The 15754-nt window shown below is 40.8% G+C and overlaps 1 protein-coding gene across 2 annotated transcripts in view; it reads left to right on the top strand.

The window, feature by feature from the left end:
- The window catches only part of LOC131104474 (beta-1,3-galactosyltransferase 1-like), an 82288-nt gene continuing 66534 nt past the window's right edge, over positions 1-15754 (top strand). For both annotated transcript variants that reach the window (XM_058051701.2, XM_058051700.2), the window contains exon 1: positions 1-100. The gene's annotated coding sequence lies outside the window, so the exon portion shown is untranslated. The remainder of the gene's footprint in view (positions 101-15754) is intronic.

Here is a 15754-nt window from a genome sequence, read left to right as displayed (position 1 = left end):
GCGGGATGCCGAATCCATCAAAGCAAGCGCCAGCTCGGCGTGGACCTGACACAACCACAATTCCAGCACACACACACGCGGGACACTGACAACAATATCGGTATGTGCTTTGGCATTTTCGCCCATTCGCCTCGGGTTGCTTTTTGTGCGTCTTTCGGCGTTTGCCGAAGGTTGCTGTTGTTTAGAAAGTGATTGTTATTTATCCCTTTGAATGAGCTGCCATTACGATGCCTGCGTGTACGCCGGTGTTGTCAACAAATGGCAATCATTAGTACTTGAATGTCTTGTAGGTTAGTAACAGTTGGAGGTTTACTCTGAGCGTATTAGTTGCTTCTTGTTTCTGGCGTTACTGGTGCTGAATCTACTATCGCTGATGTGCTGGACCCTAAAAGAGACTAAATGTGTCGTTTAAAGAGCATGCCATCATTCAGTGACAAGAAGCCACAGCTTTTGGCGCCTGCATGTATGTATGTGTGTGTGAGAGAGAGAATGGAAGAATGGCAGAGATGGAATAAATCCAGATTAGAGCATTGTGAATCTCATATTATCCTGCTCTTCATATCATAATGACATTACTGTATCTGGCTGCTAATGCACGTTAGTCAAATTCATCATGCGGGTGTTTTAGTAAAGAGGGACGAGGTCAAGCACTGTCAACATTTAGAGTATTTTATAAAAAGCCTTTCTCCACCACAAATGGCTTTTATGAAAATCAATGCAGTTGAAAATGTATGCTACACGTTGTCAAAAACGTGTCAAACCAACAGGTGGCGCCATAACTCAAACCTGCCAACATCTATGTATTGTTTTGTACACAGCACCTGATTATAATGATATGATTTGTTCACAGAACGGACACCTCTAATTACAAATCAACACAAATAACTGTTGTAATTCAATGGATTAGTTCCAGCTGCGGTAACACACTCTTTCTCTCTTTAGTTACCATTGTTTGTTCACTGTGAAGGAAGCCAAAAAACTAAATAGTCGATTGTATTTTGAGTACTATAAAGAAGGGGTGGTGGTTCTTTTCGGGTATGTGGTTGTCTAATGGAGGGATATTGTTGTGTGGAAGTGGTTGTGTGTGTGTGGTCTTGTTGAGTCAACGTACAACAATGGACACTTCATAATCAACAAGTAGGATAAAAACAAACAAAGTGCTATCAGTGCTGAACTAGCTTTTTTTTTTGAAGAATGGTGCATTCATGTGCATTCATAACTCCTCGGGCACAAGTTGCTGCTGTATTCACGTACACTTGGAAATCGCGGTAAAAAGTTCACACACAAAAAAACATGTATGTCAAGCACACAGTAGCCATTTTGTTTCCCACAAGTAGACCTGCACAGCAAATCAACAAGACAACAAACAGTGTCCCTTTCTACTTTTTAAGACAACTCAAGCACAAACTATTCACATGATATTTTAAACATCCAAAGAAAGAACATATACTGTACATGTCTACATAAACAAACACACATATTAAACATAAACCGTGCCATTACCCTCCTAACAGACGTCGGTTAGCTAGCTTACAGTACCATGTCGCATCTACAACGTGGTACCAAACTATGTTTCAAAGAGTTTCCGCAATCCACCAAACATGCTTAAAAATGCTCACAAGTTGTAGCACAGCAATGAGTACATTTAATGCCTGTGATTTACCTGAAAATGGGGAAATATGTAAATAAGAATGGCCGGACACGTCTCCCTCTGGCATCCTCATCCAGAATGGAGTGCCAGGGCCAAGAGCTCCCCCTTTCGGCCTTCGCAGACAAAGTCAATCGATCCCCGATTAACTGATTCAGACTGCATTGTAAATCAATTATAAATAGACGCGACCCTTTTTAGTGAGCACCTTGCAACACAAACAATATATCACATATGGACATCCTTAACTAACACAATGAGATGAGTTTCCATTTTTGGTTCCAAAATGTCATTGTCAAAGAACCAAGAATACAGATGTAGTTTTGTGTGAAACCATCTCCTTAAAGGGAGGTCATTACATCACTACGTTCCTCATACTTCTTTTCTAGTTTAGAAACTCTAAACTAAAAGAAAACCAAGCCTGTTTAAAACCATAAACCTGCTAATTTCACTCATTAGTGCATGTGTGCTGGCATGGGACCAAGTACGGATCCTGCCTAAAACTGCAAAGTGGGAGTAGGGTTGTCTGTTTTCATTTCTGAACCATCCCACAGGCCTTCCATTCTGTGGTTTCATCTCAATTAGGCAGATAATTGACCTGGCGCACATATGACAGTGATGTAAACTGGTGTAAACAGTTCATGTTGGCCCAAAAAGGGACCAATACAGGGGACGATTCTGCCGTTTTAATAGAAGAAATGTCAGTTTCCAAATGTCAGTCCCTCTATTGGACATCTTGAAGGAACATTGTAAGTCACATATACTGCATGTAACACTTTACATACAGTATTTTTCTGTCTGCTGTGCTGTGAACGGCATGTTATTGACAACCAGTATTGGGATGCAAGCCCCTTGGGTCCGCACCTAATAGGTTAGTTTGAAACTCACTCAACCCTCATGGGGCTTTTTTAACGTGGAGGAGTGCTGCCTGTCAATATCCGGCAAACCTGACACGATGGATAGATTTTTAGCTCAAGGGTTATTTTATTATGGGATTCCATTGCATCAGTCAACCGACCTTAGGCCCAACAGATTTAATACAATGCATTTTTTTTTGTACCGGAAGTGTTTGGAATTCAATGTATCGGTGCCAGACTGCCCTCCCAGATACAATAAAGTGTCTTTGACATTGATGAATGGTGCTTGTAAAGCATATGGGGGAATGTTGTATTTCAAACCAGCAGATTGAATCGCAACGCACGATGTTGATGCACGTTTTTGCCTTTGATGCGTCTTCTCGTGTCAACAATGTTCAAAGAGAAAATCAGTCAGTTTGTTGGTTGTTGCCGTGAACGCTGGCAATGTTGGTGCCTTCAGGGAGCGTTGCAAATGTCAGTGCGGCTTTTGTTAGTCTCCTAGGGAAACTGCATTCAATGAGGGCCTTTTTACATGGCAATTTTGTGTCATCATAGATGTGGAAGCACTATTTTGTCACTGAGACCTGCACAGTAGCAGTAACTGATCCACCCAGATGTTGTCCAACTGGCTGGGGAATTATGGTTAGGTCCCTTAATGGGATTTTTGTCCACTTGTCTTGCAGAACATTTGTGACAGTAAATAAACTCCAGACGGAAACTACAAGAAGCCAGTAGACCACAGTCATTCAGATTGTTTTCCACAGGTCTGTAATCTATTTGTGGCGGTGGGTTTCTGTTATTAGGTGACGCCATCATGTAATTTGCATAATTGACCCTGTAGAAGAAAAGTTTATTTATTTTTTTTTTTTCATGTCTTCAACACCTGGGCGTGTTGGTTATATAGCTGAATGAACGGGTGTGAGTGAATCCTCATGTCAGTCATTCAGTTTCTTTGTGCCAGAGGGTGGAGTCGGGGCTGATCCTGAGTGCTGCAGCCTGCAAGTGAGCAAATATGAATCCACAAAAGCCACGGTTTCTAAGCTGGATGCCACAGCCCCAGTGTGGGAATATTTGGGTTTTAAAGAGAATTAAGCCCATGAACACTGACAAGGCCAATTTGTCGCATTTGTTTGAAAGTACTCCTGAAGAAGACACAACACAAGACGCAACTACCCTGTCCAGTTTTCCGAGGTGGAAGCCTTTTGTCTTGATAGTCATTGCTTACTGACAAAACGGAGCAATATGGTGCACGCTCACAGACAGTGTCGCTCACTGCATGTTAAGTCTTAAGCTTGGCACTAATGTAAGCATGGATGGAACGGCTTAAGAGTTCAGATTTTAAACTTTGCACGCTTGTTTGGCTTTGATTTTTGTCTAAAGTCAGTTTGTGGAAAAAAATATTGGGATATATATCGGACATCGATATTCGGGATATGTGTTTTAGTCCATATCACCCAGACCTAACTACACATCACCTAAAGCAGTTCAGAATCAATATTTATCGAATAAGATGAAACAGTTTTGCTGTGATCAATGGAACAGAAAAATGCCGATGTCACTTTGGGCCAGAAGCGAAGCTGAAATCTGACTGATCTCATGGGCCAGCACTCCTGATTCTGAAGGCAGATTCGATGTACTCACATAATACAATGAAATCTGACATACACAACCAATACTGGAATCAGTAATGCTACTAAATGACGATAATAGACTGTTGGGAATAAACTACAACAATTTAATGGAAAAAATATGAGACATGAAGTTGTACAAGGTCAGTTCTTCTGATTCTGTTTAGGCCAACAGAGAAGGCTTTGCTGGCCCTAACTGCACACCACTGCTCAACTATATGTTGAATAATGGTTTTCCTGCAGGCCAGTGGAAATGTTGTCAGTCTGGAAAACTTAAGCGCTTATTTTCAACTCTATTTTTATGTGAGAATTGTCTGCAATGGTCAGTGTTTGTCAGAAGTCATCAGTCTTACTTTGAGGGGCTATTACTGTATATGGAAAAACACAACAAATCAATGTTTTACTATAATAGGGCAGAATCTGTCAACATGCCTCCAGGGGGTGCCAGGGTTTATAGTTGACCCCGATGGGTGTCAACAAGTCAGAGTATGTTATTTTGCTTGACCTTCTTGCTGAATAATGCCAGGCCAACTGCAATTACAATTCATCCGTGTTCATGTTAACACTGGAAGCGGGTGCTTGTAGGTTTACAATTGTGTCATCTTTTATAAGGTCAGAAGACTTGTGCCACCGTGGCGGTAGTATTTTTATTTGTATGTTTTACTCTCTGAGGGCATTTTTACATTGATGCTCTCTGACATACCGAAAGCTAGTTATTAGTCCCCCCACCCCCCTCCCTCATTTCACAGGAGGTTTATCGGCAAATGTTGTAAATGTTCTGCTGTTTGCAGTAAACGGATCAAACGAAAAATGTCTTTTCCTCCAGTTCATGAATATTCACAGCTTCAGATGTTGGAAGCCCCTCCTTTATATAGCACCAGGGACTCAAGTCAGGCTTCCGTGACTACAGTGGACAGACCAATTCACCAATGCTATCCTTTTTTTTAAATTTTGAATCACCACTAGTCTTTTCAACAACATGAATAAATTAGCGCCTGGGCTGCTTGTATGCAGATTTTTACAAGATTTGACATGGAAAACCACATTGATGCTTACTCTTATACCATGACGATAGGGAAGTAAATAACATGTTGTCATAAACCATCTTGTTCTTGTTTGTGAATCGGAAAATGATATAACAGGTCCGCATAATGTGAATTCACTGATTCCATTTCACCATCACTGCCCTTAATTATGTGACACATTTGTTTTCTAAACAGTTTTTCAGCCTTCAGATTTATGTACCACCAGTCAGATGACTGAGTTTTGATTTTTAAACCAAGATTGGTGATGTTTTGAAAGTGGTTAAGAGAGAGAGAGATGTACACAATATGTTTGAGGCGTGATTGTCTCTGCAGGAGCTGAAGTTGTCATGGGGTTCTGTATGCTGAGATGCATATAATGGAGGAGGCCTGTGTTTGCTTCTCACAGCACCCACAGTGTTGGCATGTTGGGCATTTCATGCACAAGACTCTTAGCATTGGTTTGCCATGGCATTTCTTTAATGCAATCTGCAGTTCTACTTAACTCGGGCATACTTTGCCTTTTCCCTGCCTGCTCTTTGGTCAAATAGATGAGCGTCTTTGACTTATGGTCGTCAGTTAATAAAGAGTCAGAGAAACCAAGGGGCGGCCACCTTATCAGTCTCCAACTCCCCAGGCTGCTCCCGAGGGTAAACAATGAAGCAAACGGCAAGCTACAAACCTAACAAGATGAACACCCAGTCTATATCGATATGAACGATATGGTTGATTTTGATATTGTGCTTAAAATAAATATCAATATTAAAAAAATATGCTAGGTTAATTGGCCGGGGCTCTACATTAAAAACAAAAATTACTTGCCCATGGGGAATCCTTAAGGTGAGAACTACTTGCCCGAACTTGCCCAATGTAAAATGAAAAGACTGCCATAATGATATCATCTAATTTTTGTGGCATCACATGAAAATCTCAAATAATGATGAAATGATTATCATTTCTTGTGGTTGTTTTCCTACATAGATCATGACGTTGCATGGAAATCTGGATTGTCGAGACTTCTAGGCACTTTGCCTTTTATAAGTTGTGCACCACAATGAAACATTATTGAATAGACACATTTGTGTACTAGTAAAGTGTTTTTAATCCAGAAAAAATGCTCAATGGTCAAACAATAATTTGTGAAGCAAAGGTGAGAAAAAATCCACAGAGAAATGGAACCGCTAGATTTTGTAGCTTGTGCAAAATCAGCACTTGGTATTGGATCTAATCGGTGGTGTTTCATTGTGACCACTTCAAATTGTCACAGCAATGTGATTCACTCACCTGTGCCATCATTTGATTTGCTGTTGCTAATAAAATACTCATTTAGGAGGCACTGTTTCATCACTTTTTGGTGTTTTCCTTCAGAAGTTGTTGAAGAATTAGACCATGTTGGCAGGGACGCCATGATAGATGTTTTCAATAGCTGATTGGTTGATCGCGAACAAGAACGGGTGTGGGTAAAACGTGGACTGCGGACCGCAGTCTAAATAAACAATTCTGATTGGTCCATTTCAAGATGGGTTTGCAAATTACCACTGGATTTACGCAGTCTGTGTTTTACCAACACCCAACAAGAACCGCTTTAAAAAAACTCTTGGCAGTATGGCATGCCAAAGTGCACTTGTCCGACGGGAATATCACTGATTGGATTTACTTGCCCCAATTTTGTTTTAACTTGCCCCGGGCCATCGGTACATTGTTATTGTCGAGCCCTTGATTGGCTACTCCAAATTGTCCATAGGTATGAATGTCTATATGTGCCCTGTGATTTTACTGGCGAACAGTCCAGGGTGTACACCACCTCTCACCCAAAAACAGCTGGGATAGGCTCCAGCATATCCCCATGGTGAGGATAAGCGGTACAGAAAATGTATGGTGTGTGGCAATATTTGTGCTTCTGTGTAATTTGTCATTTTAAATGACGGCGCTGTTTAGGTAGCTCATGATGTAGAAGCCCTGTGGCTTATGAAGCACAATAAATACCGCTTTTTCCTCATGTGGGGTGCTGGAGCTTATCCCAGCTGTCTTCGGGCAAGAGGCGGGGTACACTCTGGACTGCCAATCACAGGGCACATATAGACAAACAACCATTCACACTCACATTCATATAGACAATTTGGAGTGGCCACTTAGCATGTTTTTGGAATGTGGGAGGAAACCGGAGTACCCGGAGAAAACCCACGCATGCACAAGGAGAACATGCAAACTCCACACAGAGATGGCCGAGGGTGGGATTGAACCCTGGTCTCCTAGCTGTGAGGTCTGCGCGCTAACCACTTTTCCACCATGCCACACAATAAATACCATCTGTTTCTAAAATCAGACTCAGGTTGAACAATAGATGTAATAGACAGCAGGGTTCAAGGTAGTATATCATGGTGAGGAGTCCATGTCACCCAAAACCCCTGCATCCTAAAATGTGAATCGGAAGTAACCTCGCTGATGTGCAGCTGCTTTCAATCAGCATCTGCTCTCAATAAAGTATGCATCCCTCTGTGGACCCATTTCAGATATGATGTGTTTGACTTCTAGGCCTAATTATACGGCGCGCATTATTATGAGCGCACAACACCACACAGAGCATCATTAATCCTAGCATAATAAGATGTAACAGTTTCTGTTACTAATACTGTTGATGCACGTCTAGGTATTGTTACCCTATGTAAATGCGCCATTAGATCCTCTTCTTTATGTCTGCCGAATGGATTTTTAGTGTGGTCAGGTTAACTATATTGCAATTTATGAACCCCATTTTATCACTGGCAGTTCAATTTATAATAAATGGAGCAGAGGGTGCCTAGCAAACAGCTCAGCGGTTGATCTTGATCTCTACTGCCTCCACCCGTGTTGCTGAATTGAAGGTGCCTCGGGTTACTTTATGCTCACAGTGTGGTGATTTGCTCTCAGCCCGTCTCAGGTTTTAACCCTGAGGAGTTCCAGTAAGAAGCTCAGGATTGGTCATTATTGGCTGTTGAGTGTTGGCTGCTTCTGGGACTTCATTGCCTGCATTTTTCTTGGGTTCTCAATGGTAATTACTGCAAAAGAGGATTAAATGCTACTTCTCTGATTAGGAAGCTGTAAAACAAGAATAATATGAATATTGGGTGTGTTAAGTGCCTTCAAATAAGTCACACTTTTTTTCATAGGTTGGCTGTTCCTGTGACTTATACTCCAGAGCGACTTATAAATGAAAAAACTGTTTATGTTACATAAACACTGGACACCTTTTCTGTTCATGTTTATTGTTTGTGTAGCTGAATAACCATTGTGTTAGCATATCTTACAGCTGTTCTCTATTCTTTTATTGTTAGAACTTATCTCCCAAGATGACATAATGTCTTGTTGTTGTGTTTTGGTCATGTAGTTTGTAAAATAAATTACCCTAAAAAAATGCGACTTATACTCCACAGTGCGACTTATGTATGTTTTTGTTCTACCTAATTATGCATTTTTGGCATTGTGCGACTTATAGGTACTTGCTGTAAAAACAACACTGGGATGTCCTTGGTAGAGTGCCGATGTCAGCCATTTCAATCATTCATCAATTGACAAAATCCGTACAGTGTCCTCCTGCTGTAGACGGAAAACATTTGAGTTTGTCGTCAAAAGATGGATACGACACAAACAGGTGACATTTCAGCTTTTATTTCCAGGTATTTACACCTGGATCGAATGCACCACTTGGAATATAGCACCATTTGTTTGATACTACCCATTTGTCATGTGAACACGGGTATTGACAGGTGTGTTTCGGTGCACATTGCTTATCCGATGAATACATAGCACTGACGCTCAGTTTCAGACTGGCTTGGATAGATTTTGCTTGTGCAGACTGCATTTGAAGACACCGTGAAAACCAGAGAACGCTCTATGGGTGGAAAAACCAGCAATTGTGGATCTGAGAGATGAAAAATCAGTCAGAACCGATGCACAAACATCGGTCGTAGACGCTAGAGGCATTTGAAATAGCCTGCAGAAGAAGGGAAACACTGGTTACAGATGCTGAACAGGCAAACCAGGAAAACATCAGTAGTTGATGACAGGAACTTTGTGAGAGCTGTAAAGAAAAGACCCTAAAAAAATGCATAGGGCATCATTACCTACTGTTCATACTAAAAAAATGGTTAGTTAAATCATTTTTGAGCTACTTCAAGGTTATTTTTGTTAATTTCCAGCATTTATTGCTGCAGTACATCATGGGACAATTTGGCCCAGTTTTCCAAAAACAGATATAGAGTTGCTAACTTTTGTAAATGGTATGACCGCCTCTACACACAAAATCTTCAACAAAATGGAACACTCGTGCTTGTAATTAAGGAAGATGTAGTTTCAGATGCAATTCCAATCGCTTCATTAAAAAAAAGTAAAACGCAGTGTAAACTATGAAAGTTTAATGTTAGTGCGTCCCGCGCAACTTTGATATGGATGCCGTATGGTATCATGTACCCAGAAAAAAATATTACGTTTGATTAATGTTCATGTTAAAGGTTAAATAACTGTTAATAGTTATCCTCCCTATCCGTGTGGAAGTGGTAAGTTTTTGGCTATTTAAGTTTAAAGGAAATAACTTGAAGGCTACCGTTTAGATTGCTAGCTCTCTAGTTTGAAAGTTAGCATGTGTCTCAAGACCCTGCAGTTGCGCAATATGTTGTAACTAAAAAGAGTATAAATGTGACTATAGTCGTGTTTTGTCATGTCTACAGGGCTCTAATAATGCTTTGTTAATTTTAATCTGAAAAAATTTGTCTACCCACCAACTATATGTGGTTTCTTAAGTTTTTATTATTTGCCGTTTTATTATTATTATTATTACATTTATTTATTTATTTATTCCTGATTGATTTTCTTTATTCTTGATTTGTTTATTTATTTTTCATCTTGTTTTGTGTAGAAAAATAAAAAGTAAGATATTTGAGAACAGTGGAATGTTTTATCAGAGCTTTTCTTGTAGAAAATTGGAACCAAAGTGAAGTTTTAAAAAATTTGTTGTTTTTAATAAATGCGTTTTTTTTTCTTTTTGGAAAACCTGATGCGGCCCAGTCTCACCCAGACCCTAGCTCCAGTGGCCCCCAAGTAAATTGAGTTTGAGACCCCTGGTGTAAACAGTCGCAAACACACAACCGCACTAGCATCCACCGTTAAACTAAGTTAACCCAACCAGCTTCCACTCACGCTCCGAGACGAAATTGTCCCTTTTTGTTTGACGGTCCTTGAATGCACCATCTATCATTCTCCCACGGTGCTACTATAAACTACTATACTGTATTTTTCTACATGGGAAGGCTGGCGTATTTTTTATGTGATGCTTCCCAAGTCATTGAAGTAAATGTGATTATTTGTCTGAATCTGTGTTTCATTTGTGCTTACTGTACGAATAAAAAGGGTGTGTCATTTCACCAGTCGAGGAAAGCGATCAGAACTCTCAACCCCCACCCCTGTGCACTCAAAACTGCAATTTGATTGAAGGAAAAACACGCTTTAGGTTTGATTGTTGTCATTTCTTGGAGTGTTTGTTTGAGTGAGTATCAACCGGCAATCATCGTTCCTTCTAGCAAAGCACGGGAACATTTTGTGATAAGAAACTTGCATGTTGCACTGAAATACCTGCAGAAAAAAAATCACCACGGCCTCAAGGTCTAATGGTAAAAGGTGCTCCAGTTACTTCAAGAATGCTTATCTTTGTGAGTTGCCCTTATGGGAAAAAATAATGTAACTGGATTTTGCTAGTGTTTGTTCTGGGGAGATGCTCTGTGTCTTCTTTAATATGTGAAGTCCATGCATTTTTCAGTATGCGGTTGATTACATTCTCTGGATGAGTTTTCATATTTAATCAGCTGCAGGCACTATGGGTTTTACTTGCACACCAGTGGCCATTAATATTCCGTCTCTCTACATGGCACGTATGCATTTACGTGCTTCATGAAGTGCATTTCTTCTTTGGCAGTCTATACGGCCTACACGTCTATGGTTACTAAGCAGCAAATCTTTTATTTTTTCATCATCTAAAGTCTGAAAGGTAAGAAAAATATGGAATCATTGTGATACAAGCTGAACGCCCTTCTGTAATTTGGCTTGATTCATTGAAATACTGAGTGATGTTATGTTTGAATCCCAGCTCAGTAGGGTAGTCTGATATTGGCATTGTCTTTCTTCATTTCTCGCTGCTGCCAGCTCAGTCATGGACCCCGAGTTTACTTTTATACATCACTGACACCATTTTTGAGTCAGTGACACAGTGTTTTATCAACACGAGCATAGAGATGAAGCCATTGTCTGTTGTCTGTTGCGGCCATGACAGTTGTCAGTGAACCCGTGCAGTATTGAATTGCAGGATGAGGCATCTTTGATTTGAGGTTGTAGAATGGCAGCTCCGACTCTCTACAGTTCCTGATGTTTGATTTGCTATGCCACCTGAAGATGCCATCATAGTCGGGCTGCTACAAAGCTGAATACGCAATTAGAATAGAAAGAAAGGAAAAACGACCCTTGAAAATCTCGGTTCCTTTGCACAAATGATGTTGAACAAGTTTATACCAATTGCTGTCATCATCATTCATTATTCTTTTCATGTTGTTGTTTGGCAGCACGGCGGCGGAGTAGTTAGCGCACAGACCTCACAGCTAGGAGGACCAGGGTTCGATTCCACCATCTCTGTGTGGAGTTTGCATGTTCTGTGCATGCGTGGGTTTTCTCCGGGTACTCCGGTTTCCTCCCACATTCCAAAAACATGCTAGGTTAATTGGCGACTCCAAATTGTCCATAGTTAACAATGTGAGTGTGAATGGTTGTTTGTCTATATGTGCCCTGTGATTGGCTGGCGACCAGTCCAGGGTGTACCCTGCCTCTCGCCCGAAGACAGCTGGGATAGGCTCCAGTAGAAAATGAATGAATGAATGTTATTGTTTGATGGGTCGTCATGGGCATCATAATGACAACAAAAGATTGTTATCATTGTCAGTTACTATGCGTATGCCTTTATGAATAATGCTCAGATTTAGAAAAAATATGAGTAAATGATCAGTATAGCTCGTGAGGTAGAGATGCTCGATATCCGACACTCTCCTGCATAATGTCGTATAATGAACACTTTATGCTTCTAATACTGTGATGCTCTTTAGTAAGAAAGTAGTTATTGGCTGTCCTTGAAGTTGCCAGAAGTCTGTCCTTACATGGTTTTTTTTTTTATTAATTTTTTTGATAGCTTGCTGTTTTGGAGCACCAGGTAACAGTATCTCACTTCCATTACATCATTATAGCCTGTGTAGATTTGCCAGGTAGACATTTCAGGAGGCAAATGTAGCGTTTAAGATCCACTTATGCTGTAGGAACACTACAGTGTAGCAATATTTCAGGTCTCAATTCCACTTCATTGTGCCCGGTCACCCTGAAAACCCCCCGCCACCTTTCAGGTCCTATGATGAATGGTCAGCCGCCACCTTAGAATAAAAACAACTCCAAGTCTGTAAGATTTAAATCACATATCCTGGAAGTCGTCCTTCCTCAACTGTAAAATATGAACATCTGTTACGGCATTGCCTGCCAAGCTCACAGCCTCGTCTCTCCCTCCTCCAACGATGGAGCCACCTTACTCGGGTTCATCATCAGCTGCTGCCCTACATGGCTTATTGCCTTTTTCACTCTCAGCTGTCCGCCATGCTGAAAAGGCCTCCCAGGAAGAGATTAGCTTCCCAATAACTCTCTGAGCATCCACCTTAGCAGCCGGTGCTCCCCAGAGTGAATGCTGATGAGAGCAGACAGGACTCTGTAATAAAAGACTAGCAAGTATTTGCCAACAGTGAGGCAGCTTCCCTGAGACTTTAGAGCAAGGGGGCACTCGTTTGAGGCCCCCGCTTTGATATGCAAGTTTAATGTTAGTGCGGCCCGCGTGAGTTTGAAATGGATGCTGAATGTACCATGTATCATGTACCCAAAAAATGACACATTAATGCTGTGTGCACACTGGACACAATTGATGTGATTTTGCCCCGCCCATACGTGAGCGAGCCCGCCTGTTTTGCTTTTTCTTTCATCTTCCATGACTGAGATCACCACCGTCACTGCGCCGTGCTGCTCTGAAAGTCCGAAGTTCCGCTGTCATTTCTGGGTACATGATACCCTCCGGAGGCGCACGGCGCTCAGCTGGTTCCAACGCTTCTTACCGGAGCTCCGCCTGGTCGGCGCGGCTTCCAGCGGTTCTTCAGGCTCAGTTTGAAGGACCTGCTAGCTCGGGTTAGCGCCAGGATTTCCAGGCAGGAAACCAACTCCAGGCGCTTTATTTCAGCTCTGGTTAAAGTTACGACGCTGCTCCCAGATGTATGATGCTAACTTGCTAAGTGGGTCAAATGATAAAATTTCATTAATGTTCATGTTAAAGGTTAAATAACTGTTAATACTGTACATTTGAATCTGAAAAAAAAATTTCTCTACCCGCCAACTATGTGGTTTCTTAAGTTTTTATTATTTGCTGTTTTATATTATTTTATTTATTTATTACTGATTGATTGATATTCTTTCTTTCTTTATTTGTTTATTTTTATTTATCTTATCTTGTGTATCCTTTCATTCATTCATTTTCTGGAGCCTATCCTAGCGGTTTTTGGGCGAGTGGCGGGGTACACCCTGGACTGGTCGCCAGCCAATCACAGGGCACATATAGACAAACAACCATTCACACTCACATTCATACCTATGGACAATTTGGAGTCGCCAATTAACCTAGCATGTTTTTGGAATGTGGGAGGAAACCGGAGGACCCGGAGAAAAATCACGCATGCACAGGGAGAACATGCAAACTCCACACAGAGATGGCAGAGGGTGGAATTGAACCCTAGTCTCCAAGCTGTGACGTCTTGTGTATCTTGTGTAGAAAAATAAAAATTTGTAATTATTATTAGTAATAAAAAAAAAGATATTTGAGAACAGTGGAATGTTTTATCAGAGCTTTTCTTGTGGAACACCGGAACCAAAGCACTGAAAAAGGGTAGGGTATAGCAGAAGCATTGAAGACAGTTTTTTTTTTATTGATTTTTTTCCCTGTTTTTATTAAATGCGTTTTTTTTTTTTTTTTTTACCTGATGCGGCCCAGCCTCACCCAGACCCTAGCTCCAGTGGCCCCCATGTAAATTGAGTTTGAGACCCCTGCTTTAGAGCATATTCACAGGGGAAGTGATCCCAATGTCTATCCTTTATCACCTTGTGTTTGAGAAGACAAACAGACCGTCTGCACTGGCGGATGGCAGGCTGTCATGCAGGCAGACCAATTTCAGGTGCTTAATTAAGCGTTTAAACTCGACTTGACTCACCACCACTGACAGGGGCTGGTCATCTTTGCTGTTATAGGTAATGACTTCTTGTCATCCTGTGGAGGTTTCTCATGTAGTAACGCTGCATCAAATGCATGACTTGGCCGTATTAAACGCCCCCATTTCCCTGCACGAAATGAAAAATACGCACGGCCAACATGACTCCTACTCCGTTCTTAACACGTTATCATGTTTTTCACTCACAAAAGGCACCTAATATGGTGTTTTTCGAAGAAATTACAAAGGCATGACTGATTTATTTGGGTCGTTATAGCCATTCAAGAAAAATCGGTAATTGTTCAAAAGCTGGTTGATTGACTTCCAGACCTGACCGCAGAATGTGAATTTCTGCGAACCAGGATCCAACATTACTAAGTGTAGTATTTACATACAGAGCATAGAAAACTTGTTTATGACTTTCTATATACATAAAAAATGATTAGAGCCCCGTAGACATGAACTAGCACCCCTATAGTTACATTTACACTCCTATTATTCCCAATTTGCACCACATTACTAAAGCCGAGCTGTTGTATCACAGCAGGGTTGTACGACATGACATAAAGTATTTACAAATACTTCCTGTCGTATTTTTCTCCTTCCTCTCATGATGGAGTTCTGCCAACTGGTGGCCGTTTTTATGGCATTAAAATTGCTCTCAATCCTAATCCACTTGTGAGGAGTTGCATCATCACTTCAGATTGGGCGTTTATTAAAACAAATAACTAATAAGTCATCTTTTTCTAAACTGAAAAATGTCAATATTTAACTGATTATCTGTATTTTTTTTATTCCCTAAAGTCAGAAATGTCACTGGCCCTAAAAATTCCATACCCATAAAATATGTCAACAACAACAATATGTGAAACTACCAAAAACCTGTGTTTCATAAACATTTTGTACATAAATTCCTGATCATTCAAGAGTAAATATCATAACCCTCCTGGCCAAACCTCACAAAAGTGCACGCAAAATTAAGCTTCTTTTTATGGAGAACAGAAACGGCATCTCATCCCTATTTTTCATGCATCCCCTCCAGCTTACTTTTGCAGCGTGAGCAGAGAATTTATGTTCTCTGCTCCATTATCATTACTTTGTGATTTCCTCAATTTCACAGGCATGTGTGTTTCACTTTAATGAATCAGTTCCACAGCTCCACAAGGCCATGTAAACTATATAGCAGTACTATGTGAATTGTAGTGGTCTGTATAGCAAGAGCGGATGCGTATCACAAATAATGTTCCATACAATGTATCACAACTTCCCCCCATTATGTACCTTATGTGATTATATG

This window comes from Doryrhamphus excisus, linkage group LG15 (genome assembly GCF_037039965.1).
Source record: "Doryrhamphus excisus strain RoL-2023G ecotype Guam linkage group LG15, RoL_Dexc_Guam_v1.1, whole genome shotgun sequence".
Classification (NCBI taxonomy): Eukaryota; Metazoa; Chordata; class Actinopteri; order Syngnathiformes; family Syngnathidae; genus Doryrhamphus; species Doryrhamphus excisus.
The sequence above is the reverse complement of the archived record's forward strand: the minus strand, read 5'-3'. Positions and strand labels throughout refer to the sequence as shown.